Below are 14,696 nucleotides of genomic sequence, written 5' to 3' on the forward strand. Positions count from 1 at the left end.
CATTTATCAAAGGTCAGTTGACTGTACATGACTAGGTTTATTTCTGGGCTCTATTTTGTTCTGTTGGTCTGTGTCTTTATGCCAGTATCGTACTATTTTGATTATTGTAGTTTTGTGATATATCAAGTTATTTCTTACTGAAAGTTAGTGACATGGTACCAAAGCAGAGATCAGTAAAAAAGTGGATGAGTTTGCCAGAGAGGGACCAACAGGAAGTTTGGGAAGTTTATGGTTTATATTTTCTCTCAAAAATAGAGACCAAGCCAGAGAGAAGGAAGAAGTGGACTTTGGTCCATAGAAGACTAGCAAGGGCTTAAAATAGTCGCTGAGGAAAATGAAGACAGATTTAAACTAAGTAAATATATATCTAAGCTGCAAAGTCAACTTTTACATAAGTTTCTTTCAATTTCATTATCCAATTTCTGTCCAGCAGGCTCTAAGTGGGATTCTTTATCACCTCTCCCATGACTGGATACTGGGAGTTTCCTTAAGAAAGGATACCTACTTGTTAACAAAACATTCTCCAGCCATTTCCAACATTAAAGAATTAATCTTCTTCCAATTCATCTTCATGAGCTGTCAGTCAGATGTCATCAATGGTAATGAAATCCATATCATTAAAATATAAAACTTTTAAAATGCACCTGTAAAAAAAAACCCCAAGGACAACGAAGAGGCATGTTTGTTTACTTTAGAATAACATAGTAACTCTGTGCCATTTAGTCAACTTTCCAACTAACCAGGATTTCTATTATTCATAACCATGACATTTGATCAAAAGAAAATACTAGAAGGACTACATGTGGCTTATTTGCCATGCCCTTTTCCCTAGTAGTTAAGCCAAACACAAATTTCATTATCTGGTTTCTAGTCACATTAATGAGCCATTCTGTTCAGAAATCTCAGACATCATAGCCAAGAATTTTTCAGAGGGGTTGTAGGTAAATCTAAAAAAACAAACAAACAAAAGAAACAGAAAACAGTAGTAATGTCAATGGGTTTTGGGGACAATTTGTCAAGTGAAGGAAAAAAAGAAAAGGTTGTAAGTTTTCAATGCACTGAAAGAATTTTGTAATCTCTCTTCTTAGGAACTTGTCACTCAGATTCACTAAGGTTCCCAGACAACCTTAGGATAATGTGATGCCACAGCAGGTTTTCCGGCTCTCCACAAAGAACATTCTGTAGTAGGCTTCATCACTTTTTCTGTTTGGAAAGCAACAACAACCATTACTTAGTGGTTACCACTTGAATTTGTTCTCTTTATGGGGCATGACAAAAGATATCTAAAATATCCTTTCCATAATATTCTTGGTTGAAACTAGATATTTTGTTTTTTGTTTTTAAAGATTTTATTTATTTATTTTTAGAGAGAGGGGAATGGAGGGAGAAATAGAGGAAAAGAAACATTGTTGTGCGAAAAATACAGAGATTGGTTGCTTCTCACACGCCCCCAACTGGGGAGCTGGCCTGCAACCCAGGCATGTGCCCTGACTGGGAATCGAACTGATGACCCTTCGGTTCACAGGCCAGCACTCAATCCACTGAGCTACACCAGCCAGGGCACTTTTTTGTTTTTAACTATGGATGTGTGCAGGTGAAAATTTTAATTTGGTGCCACTGCCTTAACTCAGGCTGAGGTGCCAGCACTTCCACCGTCCACCACACTCTCAGTGCCAGTGGTGATGTGAATGCAAGAAAAGGAGAAAACACCATCTTAATTTATCCTGAAAATAGTTTCTACCTTGAAAACTCCTAAAAACATCCCAGTGTTCAAAGGTCTCATGTTGAGAGGCACTACCCTACAAGACAGATAAACTAAACTTTAACTAGAAAGGCTGGGGGAGAAGAAAAGAGAGACAAATTTGATTTTTGGTTAATTTATTTCTAAAATTCACTATCATTTTTTTAACCTAATCTTAGTCACGGTAGAACTAAAACAAAGAAATTTCGATACATTTTCGATAAAGTAATCAGCAACTTGTATTGATGGTCATGAGGTCAGTAACACATTAATTATTGCCAATTACCAAGATTTCTTTCTGAATCTCAAAATTAAATTCCTATAGTTTTTAGGAAAAGCTGTTTTAACTGAAAGAATGGTCTTCATATTAGATAATTAATCTGTTAACAATGTTAGGTTTTATTAAAGTTTCCAAAAGTGTTTTGCCCTGCAATAGGGTCGACTCATGGTGATTTGTGACATGGTATTGGAAGTTGCAAAAAACATCATTTACTCTATCAGCGAAATGGCATCACAAAAAAATTAAAAAGCAGTGATAAGTTAATACATAGTAATTATGTTCAGTCCTTCCCCCTCTTAAAGCCCTTCAGCAGCTCTGGGTAGCTCTTGGGAGGATGGCTGTCAAGCTGTGTGTGACCTAGCCCCTGCCTACTCACTAGCCTTGCTCCTTGCTCTCTCCACCTGGACAGTCATCTTCTGAAGACCTTACTCTAAGTAAAAGATGAAATTGTTGGACTGAATTAAAAAAATTCTATGTAGATGCATAGTACAAAGGTAGCTAGTTAGATAAATCTATACATTTTATATATTATATATAACATATTATATTTAGAGAAAGAGAACCTCAATCTTATTTTTCTCTTCTTGAAAAACTAGCATATTTACATTATTTAAAAAGCAAACCAGTATTATGTCTCAATTCCTCCCTGTTCTGCCCTTACCCCCTATAGGTAACCATTTGTATTGATTTCTTGCTTATCCTTGCAGTGTTTCATCAGGCAAATATAAGGAAGTACCCCCACAATCTTATTTTTCCCTCTTAAAAAAATAATGTAAGCATACTATATGACCTCTTTGGAATACTGCTTTTTTATTCACCTAATGATATGGCCTAGAGATTTTGCTTTATGAAGATGACCGCATTCTTTACTACCAGCTGCACGGTACGCTCCACCCTTTAGCTTCCGGTCTTTCAACCTAGAGTTTCAAGGAGCTTAATTTGAAACTGAATGCCAGAGAGTCTAATTTATACAAAAGTACACGTTGTGCAAACAAGAGAAACCAACTCTCATAGGCTTCAGAGAAAAGAGAAGAAGGCTAGACATCAGGCTCAGATAGGATGTCGTTAGTGAAAGTCCATAGATTTTCCTTTACAGCTGATCAGGAATGAAGAGTGGTCATTCTTTCCTCCTTCTCTATTAAGGTTATCTATTCCCAATTTTACCGCAACCAAATAATTTTGGGTTATTTTAATGCCAAATAAACCAACTCTCAACTTCTCTCTCATAAAGTTGCAGCAACTCAGAGCTGAAAGGGACTCTGTCAAGGCATTAGGTCAGTGTTTCTCCCCACTCCCCAATTTTTTATTGTGATAAAACACATCTAACATGAAATTTACCATCTTAACTCTTTGACGTATACAGTGCAGTGCTATTAAGTACCTTCATAGTGTCATGCAACCATCACCATCATCCGTCTCCATAACTCTTTTCATCCTATAAAACTGGAACTCTATACCCTGGCAGCAGCTCTTCCACTCTCTGTCTCTATGATTTTGAGTAGTCTAAGTACTTCATCTAAGTGGAATCACACAGTATTTGTCTTTTGCAAATGATGTATTTCATCTACGTTGTAGCATATGTCAGAATTTCCTTCCTGTTAAAGACAATAATATTCCCTATATACAGACCATAGTTTGCTCATCCATTTATCTGTCAATGGACACTTGAGTAGCTTCCACATTTTAGCCATTGTGAATAACGCCGCTATAACCATGGGTGTACAAATATCTCTTTCAGACCCTGATTTCACTTCTTTTGGGCATATACCCAGAAGTGGAATTGCTGGATCATAGGGAAGTTCTATTTTTAATATTTTGAGGAACTGCTATACTGTTTTCCACAATGTAGGCACCTCTTTTCTGACCTGAAGTACTGTCTAGAAGAGGGCAATCTGTGGAAACCTCCTTACGCTTGGAGTCTCCCACACTGCCCTGCAGCCATCCCCACCAGGAAAACCACTCGGGGCACATTCTTGATCAGGAGGTGGAGTGTCCCTTCTGTGCTGCATATACACACATGCAGCCCCCTCATTACCAACTGGTGCTTCCTCTCCCTCCAAGAAACCCCACCCCCACCCCCGCACATGAAACATGAGGTTCAGGCTTCTGTATTGAGGGACATCTAGCATAAGCCAGATGTGAATGGACATTTCCCTCTGCACAGATCTCTGAAGGCTTCAAAGTGGGGCAGGGGATATTCCAACCCCCTGAGTAAAAGGAAAATGGTAATTTCTGATTCCAGTTCAGTTCAGGCAATGGCTGTGATCATTTTCCTTACAAATTCGATGAACACAAACAAATCTTACACCAGCAACTGTTAATTTTCCATGCAGACAGCACAAACTGGTCTCACATGAGAGACACATACCCCCTGATCCTCCTTCAGCCACATCCCTGGTGTCATGGGGTCCAGGAGGCCTCCCGCCCCTGTTTCGGCCTTTTTATTTCCGAAGGCCTTGCAGTAGCCATTCTGGACCCATGACACCAGCTCCAAATAACCCTCAGTTCTCTCCCTCAAAGGGAACTCAAATTATCCCATGATACCAAAAAATACTGCAAATAATAACATCTCATCTCCCTGCCACACACCCTATGCATTAGTTTCCTAGGGCTGCCAAAATGAACCACCACCACCATTAGTTTTTTCTTTCACGGTTCTGGTGGCCAGAAGTCCAAAATCAAGGTGTTGGCAGGATTTGTTCCCTCTGGGGGCCCTGAGAGAGGATCCGCTCCATGCTCCTCTCCTGGGATCTGGCAGCTTCTGCAGTCCTTGGCGCCCCACGGCTCCAAGTTGCAGAGCTCTGGTCTCTGCTTCTGTCCTCGCATCGCCTTCCCTGCGTGCCTGCGTCTTTGCGTCCCTGTCCCTGTCTCACTCTGGCTTTCTCTTCTAAAGGTACCAAACATTGGTTTTAGAACCCACCCTAAATCCAGGATGATCTCAGCTCAAGATCCTTAATTACACCTGCAGAGACCCACTCCAAATAAGGTCACGCCCACAGGTTCTGGGTGAACATAGCTGCTGGAGCCCTCACTGGAGTGGCTGCACCCCAGGGAAGGAGGGAAGGGAAGGGCCCCCCACTCCTGAGAGTGTGCTTGCCTCTGCTAAGCCCTGTCCTTTCTTCCAGACGGTACACTCCAGGCTTGATGATCAAAAATAATGGGCTATAAGTTCACCTGGATAGGAACCTACTCCAAAAGAGCTAATAAAAAAAGAATGACCTGAGGGTGTTTTGTTTTGTTTTGTTTTGTTTTAATAATTGGCATTTTCTACTTAGAAGAGCACTCTAAAACAACCTGTTTCTCACATCAACTGAAATTACTGTGACCCATACGACCTTGCCCTGGGCACGCTATCCTCCTAAAAGGGGGACACAGATAATGAGTTTCCAATAAAGTTGACTGGAACCGTGGACAAAGGCTCTTGGGGGTAATTACAAGGCAGGGCCGCCCATGATTGAGGGAGTTTTCCTAAAAGACAAGTAAACATGAACCTTTCAAAAAAAGAAACAGGGTACTCGTATACTTACATGACTGCAGAGAAGAGGATCCTGGCTGGAACTGAAGACCAGATTGACCTAGATGAAATGGAAACATCCATGAGAATGGATGCTGCACTCTCAGAGAAACAGCTCACTTGGTCACCGGAGGTGCAAGACACTGAGATACGCGACCATGGCATTCCTAAAATTGTGCTGAGTAAAGCTCATGCAACACAAACCAAGTTAGACAGGCACGATCCTTAGGGCACTCAAATGTCCATCGATTTATCACCCTGGTACTTATTACAGAGAGACATTCCCACTGAGCAGGGACCAAGCATGAACGCCACGCAGCACTCTTGAGCTGTGAGAGGCCCCCAGCTGTGGTCTCCTGGCTCACCTTCAGGGTATATCCCTGGTAGCGGGCACAGGTCAAGGAATCCCACTGCCAACTTGGCTTGCTGAAGCAGAATGCAGTTGCTAGGAGGGCTTTCTAGCCTGGAGCTTTTATATTATGTGTCAGAATGTGTGGGTACTCTGGCTGCCACCCCAGGGGACAGCCGCATAGAAACGGCTGGTCTGCTCAAAGGCCAGACTGCTGGAGGAAACACGTGGGCAGTGGCCCAAAGGCCTGCTGAGGAATCCATGTGTTCAGATGGGTCGGAGATCACAAAGCGCAACCCATCACCAAATGTTTCATCCCTAATACCCACCTAGGCCACTCTCCCCAGTTGTGGGCTCCCTGATATTAATATTGTCCAGAAACCTCAAGCCCAGAATCTAGGCCCAGTGGCTTGGCTTCAAGGGAATTTGCCCTACTCACTCATCAGAGAGACTGAACTCCACAGGCAGAGCAAGTGTAAAGGCCCTGAGGCATGGCAAAGGAACAGGATGGCAGCCTGTAGAGTTTGGATCAATGAGCAAAGGAGGGGAGTAGCAGGAGAGAAGATCAGAGAGTTGGGTAGTGCCAGATAACTCATAGGCCATGGTTGGGAGTCTAGTTTTTGTTCCTAGTGAATCAAGTTGTTATGGAAAGGTTTTAGGAAAGGGAGTGACATGATATTTTATCCAGAGCAATGCACTGCCTTTCCTTCAGGTTTTCTTCCACTTGAGTCAGTGATGAGTCATGGGATGGAAACAAAAGCTGTTCTCTGGAAAAATCATAGCAGCATCTTCGTATTTATTCCCTTACTTGCTCATAGTCTTATTTCTTTTAGAGACCAGAACCTGAAGACTTTTAGTGCCTTCCCAGGTGTTACTGGGTGCAGCCATAAAGCTGGCAAGACATAGGTCACTGTGGGCATCCCCACAGGGGGTCATGCCTCAGGCAATCCTGACTGGTCTCTCAAAGAGCAGAATTCTGGGGAGATTCAGCCACATCTGGCCATAAGGTGCATACAGGAGCATGGAGCCACTTGTCACGAGATGGTGACAGCAGAAGAATACTGTCTCTCCCAATCTGTCTCCTACTTCTAACTTTGGTTTCTTGTTTTACCTTTAAAAAGCAATCAGTAAAAACTCAGTGAGCTGTTCATGTATGACATGTGCACTTTTCTGCAAGGATGTTATACTTCAATAAACAGTTAAAATGAAAGCATGCTTGCAATTTCATAATGAAAATAAAGCCTCCAAAATTGATGTGCTTTTTACTTATGAGCTTTTAAAAGCATTCTCCCCAGCACATCCCTTCTCTCTCCCACTGCTGTAACTGAGCTAAATTGTTCATGCAGTTTCATGGGTCTTCAGAGGTTCTCTGATAATTCTTCTTCAAATCACTAATAAGAAGAGTACCAGACTATACCGCACAAAGGATGACGTTGGGCCCTCAGAAGCCCCACCCCTTCCTACTGCCTCCTCCCAGGCCCCTCCAGCTGGCCCCTTCTTGGCTCACTGGACCTTCCATAGCCAGCAGTGGGCCTTCTAAGGAGACAGTGCTACTCCAGGGTTCTCACAAAGGAATCGGCCTGCCTTTGAGATTCTACAAGCTCAGTTTGTTCAATCATAACCCCTTGGCACTTCAGATTGCTCATTCTGTGAATTTGCTGTTGTCTGAGATGCTCTAGGGGCTGAAGTGTAATGGGAAGTGATAATATCCTTTTTGTATCAATGAAATCACCTGCAAACGCCTAACTAATTAATGTGTCTGAAGTTCACACTTCCTCATTCAGGCAAACTTGAAGCTATCTGTGCCAGCTTTCTTTCTAATCTGGGACACAGCAAACAGTGGCCCAGGTCGATTTCTGCCCCCCACATGCTCAAAAGCTCAAGAAAATATTTATGTATTTGGGGACTAGCAGGTCAACAAAGTTACTTCCTAATGCTTGACCTGGGTCTGCTTCCTTACATATCGCAGCCACTCTGGCCTCAAAGAAAGCCCCTTTTATACCAACCGGCACGCTGCAGCGTGCTGCTGAGGTTGACTAAGCTCTATTACATTTCAAAAAAGGATGCAGCACCCTACTTATTTGACTATTTCTCAGGCATTGAGACTTTGGTAAATGATCATTATACTCCTTTATATGATGACTCTTCTTTTTGGATTACTTTTAGCTAATATTAACTCCTTATGCTCTTAGTAGTTGCTTCTGCATTTCCAATTGCTTATACTGCTATTCCTTGACTTAGAAACATTACAAAGATTATCTGTTAAGGATGGAGCTTAATTTTGCATGACCTATGTCTCTCTGTCCCACCTTCCTGATATAATCAGACACTGTGTTCATATGGCTGTTCTGTTCTCTGCAGCCTAGTAATAGACAGCAATACCATGCAGCCCTGACATGGTGCGCTGAGAGAGGAGCATCCCCTCTGACACATTCTTCCCAATAATGGGTAACTTCAATCTCATCACAAAGAAACCTAAATTGGGGGACATTCTAAAAAGTAACTGGCCAGGGCTGTGCTATTCAAGAGTATCAGTCATGAAGGACAAGGAAACACCAAGGAACTATCACACATTCGAAGAGACAGCTAATGCCTGGCCCTCACATGCATGGAACAAACTCCAGGAAACGATAAAAGACTTGAACTGAGATTTGAGCTACTGCACAGGAGAAGGATTTTGCAGTTTGAGACCCTCCAAGTAAATTTTTACTAGAATTAAATAATTAGTATGCTTTCGAGGAGCATTACACAATCCAGAGTTCCCATTACATAATATTCAAAGTATCCAGGACAACAACCCAAATTTACTCAACATGTGATGAACATGGAAAATGTAACAAATTCTCAAGGTAAACTCCATGAAAAAAAAATCAGATTCTTAGATAATCTTGATGTTGCAAACAATAATTTCATGACAACTATTATAATTATGCTGTGATATTAAGAAAAACATACTCACAATGAATAAAAATATAGAAAATCTCAACAGAGAAGAAACTATAAAAATGGACCAAGTGGAAATTCTAAAACCAAAACATACAGTATCTAAAATAAAAATATTTATTACATGGGTATGACAGTTAATAGAGATGACAGAGGAAAGAGCCAGTAAACTTGAAGGTAGATCAATAAGTTATCCAAACTGAGAACATTAAACATTTTTTTAAAATAGAATGAATGGCACATCCACTAGGATGATTATAATTAAAAAATAACAAATGTTGGCAAGGATGTAAACAGATCAGGACCCTTGTACATTGCTGGCAGGAATGTAAAATAGTGCAGCTGCTGTGGAAAACAATTTGGCAGTTCTACAAAAAGTCCTACTACTACAGCAAGCAGCAGTTCTACTCCTACGTACATATCAAGAGTTGAAAGCAGATATTCAAACAAAAACTCATAATGAATGTTCATAGCAGCACTATTCACAATAGCCATTACATGGAAACAATCTAGATGTCCATCAACTGATGAATAGGTAAACAAAATGTGGTATATCCATGCAGTGGAACATTATTCAGCCTTAAAAAGGAGTGAAGTACTGATACATGCTGCAATGTGAATGAACTTCAAAAACATAATGCCGAGTAAAAGAAGCCAGACACAAAAGATCACCTATTATTTGATTCCATTTATGTAAGTAGGCAGAATAGTTAAATCCATAAAGACATAAAGCTGATTAGTGGTTGCCAAGGGTTGAAAAAGGAATGGAGAGTAACCCTTAATGAGTATGGGGTTTCGTTTTGGATGATGAAAATATTTTGGAATGAGATAGAAATGAAGATTATACAATATTGTGTATTAAATGTCACTAAACTGTATACTTTAAAATGGTTAATTTTATGAGAAGTTTATCTCAATGTAAAGATAATTTTTTTAAATGAACAGTACCTTGAGAGTGATCATGCAAAGGAAGCATAACTATCATTTACCAAATTCTCAAAATAAAGCAAATAGAAATTCAGAAATAAAAGGCAAAACTGTTTGTTTGCAGATAATATGACTATTTGCACAGAAAATTCTAAAGTATTTATAAAACAACTAATTGAACTAGTAAGTGCTTTTAGCAAGGTTTAAGGATGCCAGTTAATCTACAAAAACCAGTTTTTTAATATACTAACAGCAAACAATTGATGAAATTTAAAAAATTTTATTTATAACTTCAAAAAACATAAAGTAGTAATAAATTTAACAACAGATGTATAATACCTCTATGTCAAATATATAATATTGCTAAAAGAAACTGAAGACTACATAAGTGAAGAACTATACTATGTTCATGGATTATAACACCAATATTATAAAGATGTCAATTTTTTTTCAAAATTATACAGATTCAATTAACTCCAATCATAATCCCACCATGGTTTTTTCTTCCTAGCAATGATATGCTTCTTCTAAAATTTATTCACAAATACAAAGAACCTATAATGTGCAGAGTAATCTTGAAAAAATATTTTTTTGATTAAGGACTTAGACAACTTGATTAAAGACTATTTTAAAGCCACAGTAATCATAACAGTGTGTGTGTGGTTCTTGCATAAAGATCAACAAGTCAATCACTGAAGCAGAATTGAGAACCTAAATATAGATCCATACTTTTATGGTAGCTTAATTTTTTTTTTTTTTTTTTTTTTTTAGCCCTCACCTGACAACATTTTTTTTTTCATTGCTTTTATAGACAGTGGAAAGGGGAGAGAGAAACATTGAGGCTAGAGGTAAGCATTGATCAGTCGTCTTCCATACATGCTCAGACCAGGGATTATACCCGCCCTGACCAGGTATGGAAGCCACAACCCAGGTATGTGCCCTGATGGAGAATCAAACCGCAACCTTTCAGTTGCAGGACAATGCTCCAATCAACTGAATCACATTGGCCAGGGTGGCAGCTTTTTGACAAAGGCACCAAAGCCATTCTTTGGGGAAACTATTAAAAATTGCTGCTGCAATAAGTTAACATCCATATAGAGGAAAAATGAATATAGATTCCTATCTTACAGCTCATACAACAGAAAAATAAACCAAGGTGGATCACGGATATAAATATAAAAGCAAGAACTATAAAAGTCATAGAGGGAAAACATAAAAATATAATTTGGCAGGGTGGGGTAGGGAAGGAAGGAGGAAGGAGAAGAAGCAGAGAAAGAATTCTTAGGTCACAAAAACAATTATAAAAGAAAAAAAATTACATTTTATCAAAATTTAAACCTTCTGCTCATCAGATGGGGAGAAAGTATTACAAAACATATATCAAACAAAGAATTATTATTAGGGATATATAGAGTTCCTACAATTCAATAATAAAAAGGCCAAGAATACAATAAAGCAAAATGGGCAAAAGATTTGAGCAGATACTTCACAAAAGAAGATACTTGTTCAATCTAATTAGTCATCAAGAGAATAAAGCCACCATATCTGAGATACCACTGTAAACACTCACCAGAATGGCTAAAATCACAAAGAATGACACCATTGTTGACAAAGATGTGGAGCAACTGGCCTAAACATAGCTGGTGAGAGTGTGAAATGTTACACCCCCTGTAGAAAATGGTTTGGCAGTGTTCTCTTTTTATTACTGCGGTTAAAACACACCTTCTTGACTTATCGTTCTTAACCATTTTAAGTGTGCATGTCAGTGGTATAAAACAGATCTGCACTGTTGTGCGACCATCATTACCATCCACCCTCATGACTATTTTAGCTTATACCAACCAAACTCTGTACCTTTTAAACAGCAACTCCATTCTCTCCTCCTGGCAAGCACCATTATGCTTTGTCTTTATGACTTTGACTACTCTTAGCTACCTCATGTAAGTGGAATTATACAGTTCTTGTCTTTTTGTGACTAGCTTATTATACTTAGCATAATGTCATCAAGGTTCATCCATATTGTAGCATATTTCAGAATTTCGTTCTTTTTTGAGGTTGAATAACATTCCATCATATATATATGTTTGCTTATGCATTCATTGAGTGCACCGTGGGTTGCTCCCATGTTTTAGCTATTGTGCATAATGATGCTATGTACATGGGCGTGCAGATATCTCTCTGGGATCCTGCTTTCACTTCTTTGGGGAATAAACGCAGAAGTGGAATTACTGGATCATACAGTAATTCTATTTTTAATTTTCTGAGGAACTGACATAGTTTTCCACAGTGATTGCACCACTTTACATTCCTACCAACAGTGCACTAGGGTTTCAGTTTATCCACGTAGCCACCAGCACTTTTTTAACATTAAAGTGGGATGGGATTGAGTTAAAGGACGTGAAGAGCATGATAAAGTTTGGGCGAGCTCCTAGGAGAATGGAAAGAATGTAACTGTAAATGCAAGGATGAATGAAATAAGGTTCTTTCTTGCAAGAAGGGAGTACATTTCAGTCTTTTACGTTATGGGGAATAAAATTTGACATATATGCTCAGAAGCAGTCATCCTCCCGTATAGTGATCACTGTTCAGAGCCTGGTTCAGTATTTGGTAGAACCTCAGGTGTCTTATGCTTATATACAAAATGGGGATGATAATTTCTCCCCCAGGATTGCTGTGAACTTAATGGATAAAAATTCTTACCAAAATACATAGTATTTGATAAGTGATAGCTATTATTATAATTATTCATTTATATTTAAGTCTCCACTTTAATAACTAATTGATTGCAGGGAATATTAATTGCAGGTTACTATGTGCCAGGCTTTGTGTTAATTGCTTTACATATATTATCTAATGTAATACAACACTATAAACTATCATTTTACCTGCATTTTACAAATGAAACTGAGGCTTAGATCAAGAACCTTTCCCAAAGTCACACAGCTAACAAACAGCAGAACCCAAGTGGGGTCCCAAGAGTCTCTGCTTTCCAAGTCCCTGCTTCCACCTTGGGTGATTCTGGCCAGACATCTTACCCGAAGAGCTAGCAAGGATGAAGGGGGCTGGGGCTGGTGTCCTTCCTGGTTCTGGGCCTCACATCACCTGGTATCCACTAAGTTTGACTACAAATTGTGTGATTTATTCAGACTATGATTTTAAAAGAAGTGAACTAAATTAAATGATTAAAAGACAGAAAATCTGAACATCAGAGAATGGGCAAAAATATGGACAGAGCCAATCAGTAACACTGGCCCAACCATCAATCAATGAATAGACGTCTTCTAGTGGACTTCTAGGTACAGGTGGCAGCATGTAGCTATCCAACCTTTTTTTTTCAATCTGCCTTTTAAAGAATTACACAATGAACATGTATCATTAAAAATCAAAGTTTGATACCCCTTGCTATTCCATAGTTTAGTCTGTTTAAAAATAATCTAATATGAACTCGATCTACTAGAAGCCACCTGAATACAATACTACTACATAAAAACCTGGGGGATACAAATTGGACTGTATATCTACTTTGCCTCCATCATCATAAACATTTATTTACAAGCCAGAGGCAATGTTAGAATTCCATATTCAGTTGAAATAAACTGAAATTTCTTTGAACCCTAAAAGTCTGTTACAAGTTTCTTCCCCTATAACTTACCAAGATCTTCAGATGTTACAAATGGTTATGCTTTGAAATACAAAGTTGCTAAGTTTACAAAGATTTTTCTCTCCCCAACTCAGTTTAACATGAACATTCAGTTCCAAGTCTAATGTGATTTAGTCACCTAAATCAACTGCTTTACAAAGAAAGTATCTTACGGTTGATTAAAGATGACACCCCTCTCATCACAGCACAGTGAGATGTGTCCCCTCCGCTTGGATCTGAGCAGGCCCTGTGACTTCTTGGCCAATAAAAATGACAGAAGCAATGCCACGAGTTTCTGGGCTCAGGCCTCAGAGGGAGCAGTCCCCACTCCATCTCTTAGAACCACCATTCTTAAAACCCAGTTGTCATGCTGTGATGACACCCAAGGGAGCCCCATAAGGTTATCATGAACTAAGGCCTCTGGCTGCACCTCAAGCCAACAGCAGCACCAACTTACCAGCCACGTGAGTGAGCCATGTTGGGAGTGAATTCTCCTGCCCTCCTAAACCAAGTCAACGCCTGAGTAGCACAGACAAGATGCTCTCTTGTCTTGGGTTTTGCCACCAAGTCTTGGAGCAGTTTGTTACACAGCGATAGATACTGGCCCATTCCTGATTTTCTCTAGATGAAAGCCTCAACATAACCAACCCCACTGTCTCCCAGCTAAGGTGACCCAGCCTATTATTTGTGTGGTTCACAAGGCCACAGAGGTCAGAAACAAACACACAGGCACCTGAAAACTCTTCACTGCTTCTTTATTAGGAGGCACCCACAGTACAGAGCCTCACACACCTGTGAACGGGGAGGGTTACATTTCTCTTTGGGAGCACCTTCATTTATGTTTGTTACCACTCTGACGAAAGAAAATCATTTTCAAAGAAAGACATTTTATATTCCAACTGTTTAAGACTCAGCTTGCATTTTCTTGTGTATGAAAAGGAAGTAGTAGCATATTTGAGCCAGAACTGGAAGATTGTTTTGTGGCATTTTAACTTTGATGGTGGATAAGAAGTCTTCCCTGTCTGGTTAAACCAGTCTATAATTTTCTTATGCAACTTTTCATATAAAAAAATGTTTCATTTTTACCTCTATCCAGAAACAGATGCTGTTTACACACACACACACACACACATACACACACATACACACACTAAACAAAACCAATCATGAACCACAGAATTTCTAACAGGGAAAATAAACTTTTGCTGCCCTCTCCTGCTAAAACAATGAAATACTAAAATACCGAAAGATTTATGAAGCTAAAGCGAAATCCTCAAACCAAAAGTAATGGACATGTCGTTC

This window comes from Furipterus horrens, unplaced genomic scaffold (genome assembly GCF_987537825.1).
Source record: "Furipterus horrens unplaced genomic scaffold, mFurHor1.1.pri manual_scaffold_3, whole genome shotgun sequence".
In the NCBI taxonomy this organism is placed as follows: domain Eukaryota; kingdom Metazoa; phylum Chordata; class Mammalia; order Chiroptera; family Furipteridae; genus Furipterus; species Furipterus horrens.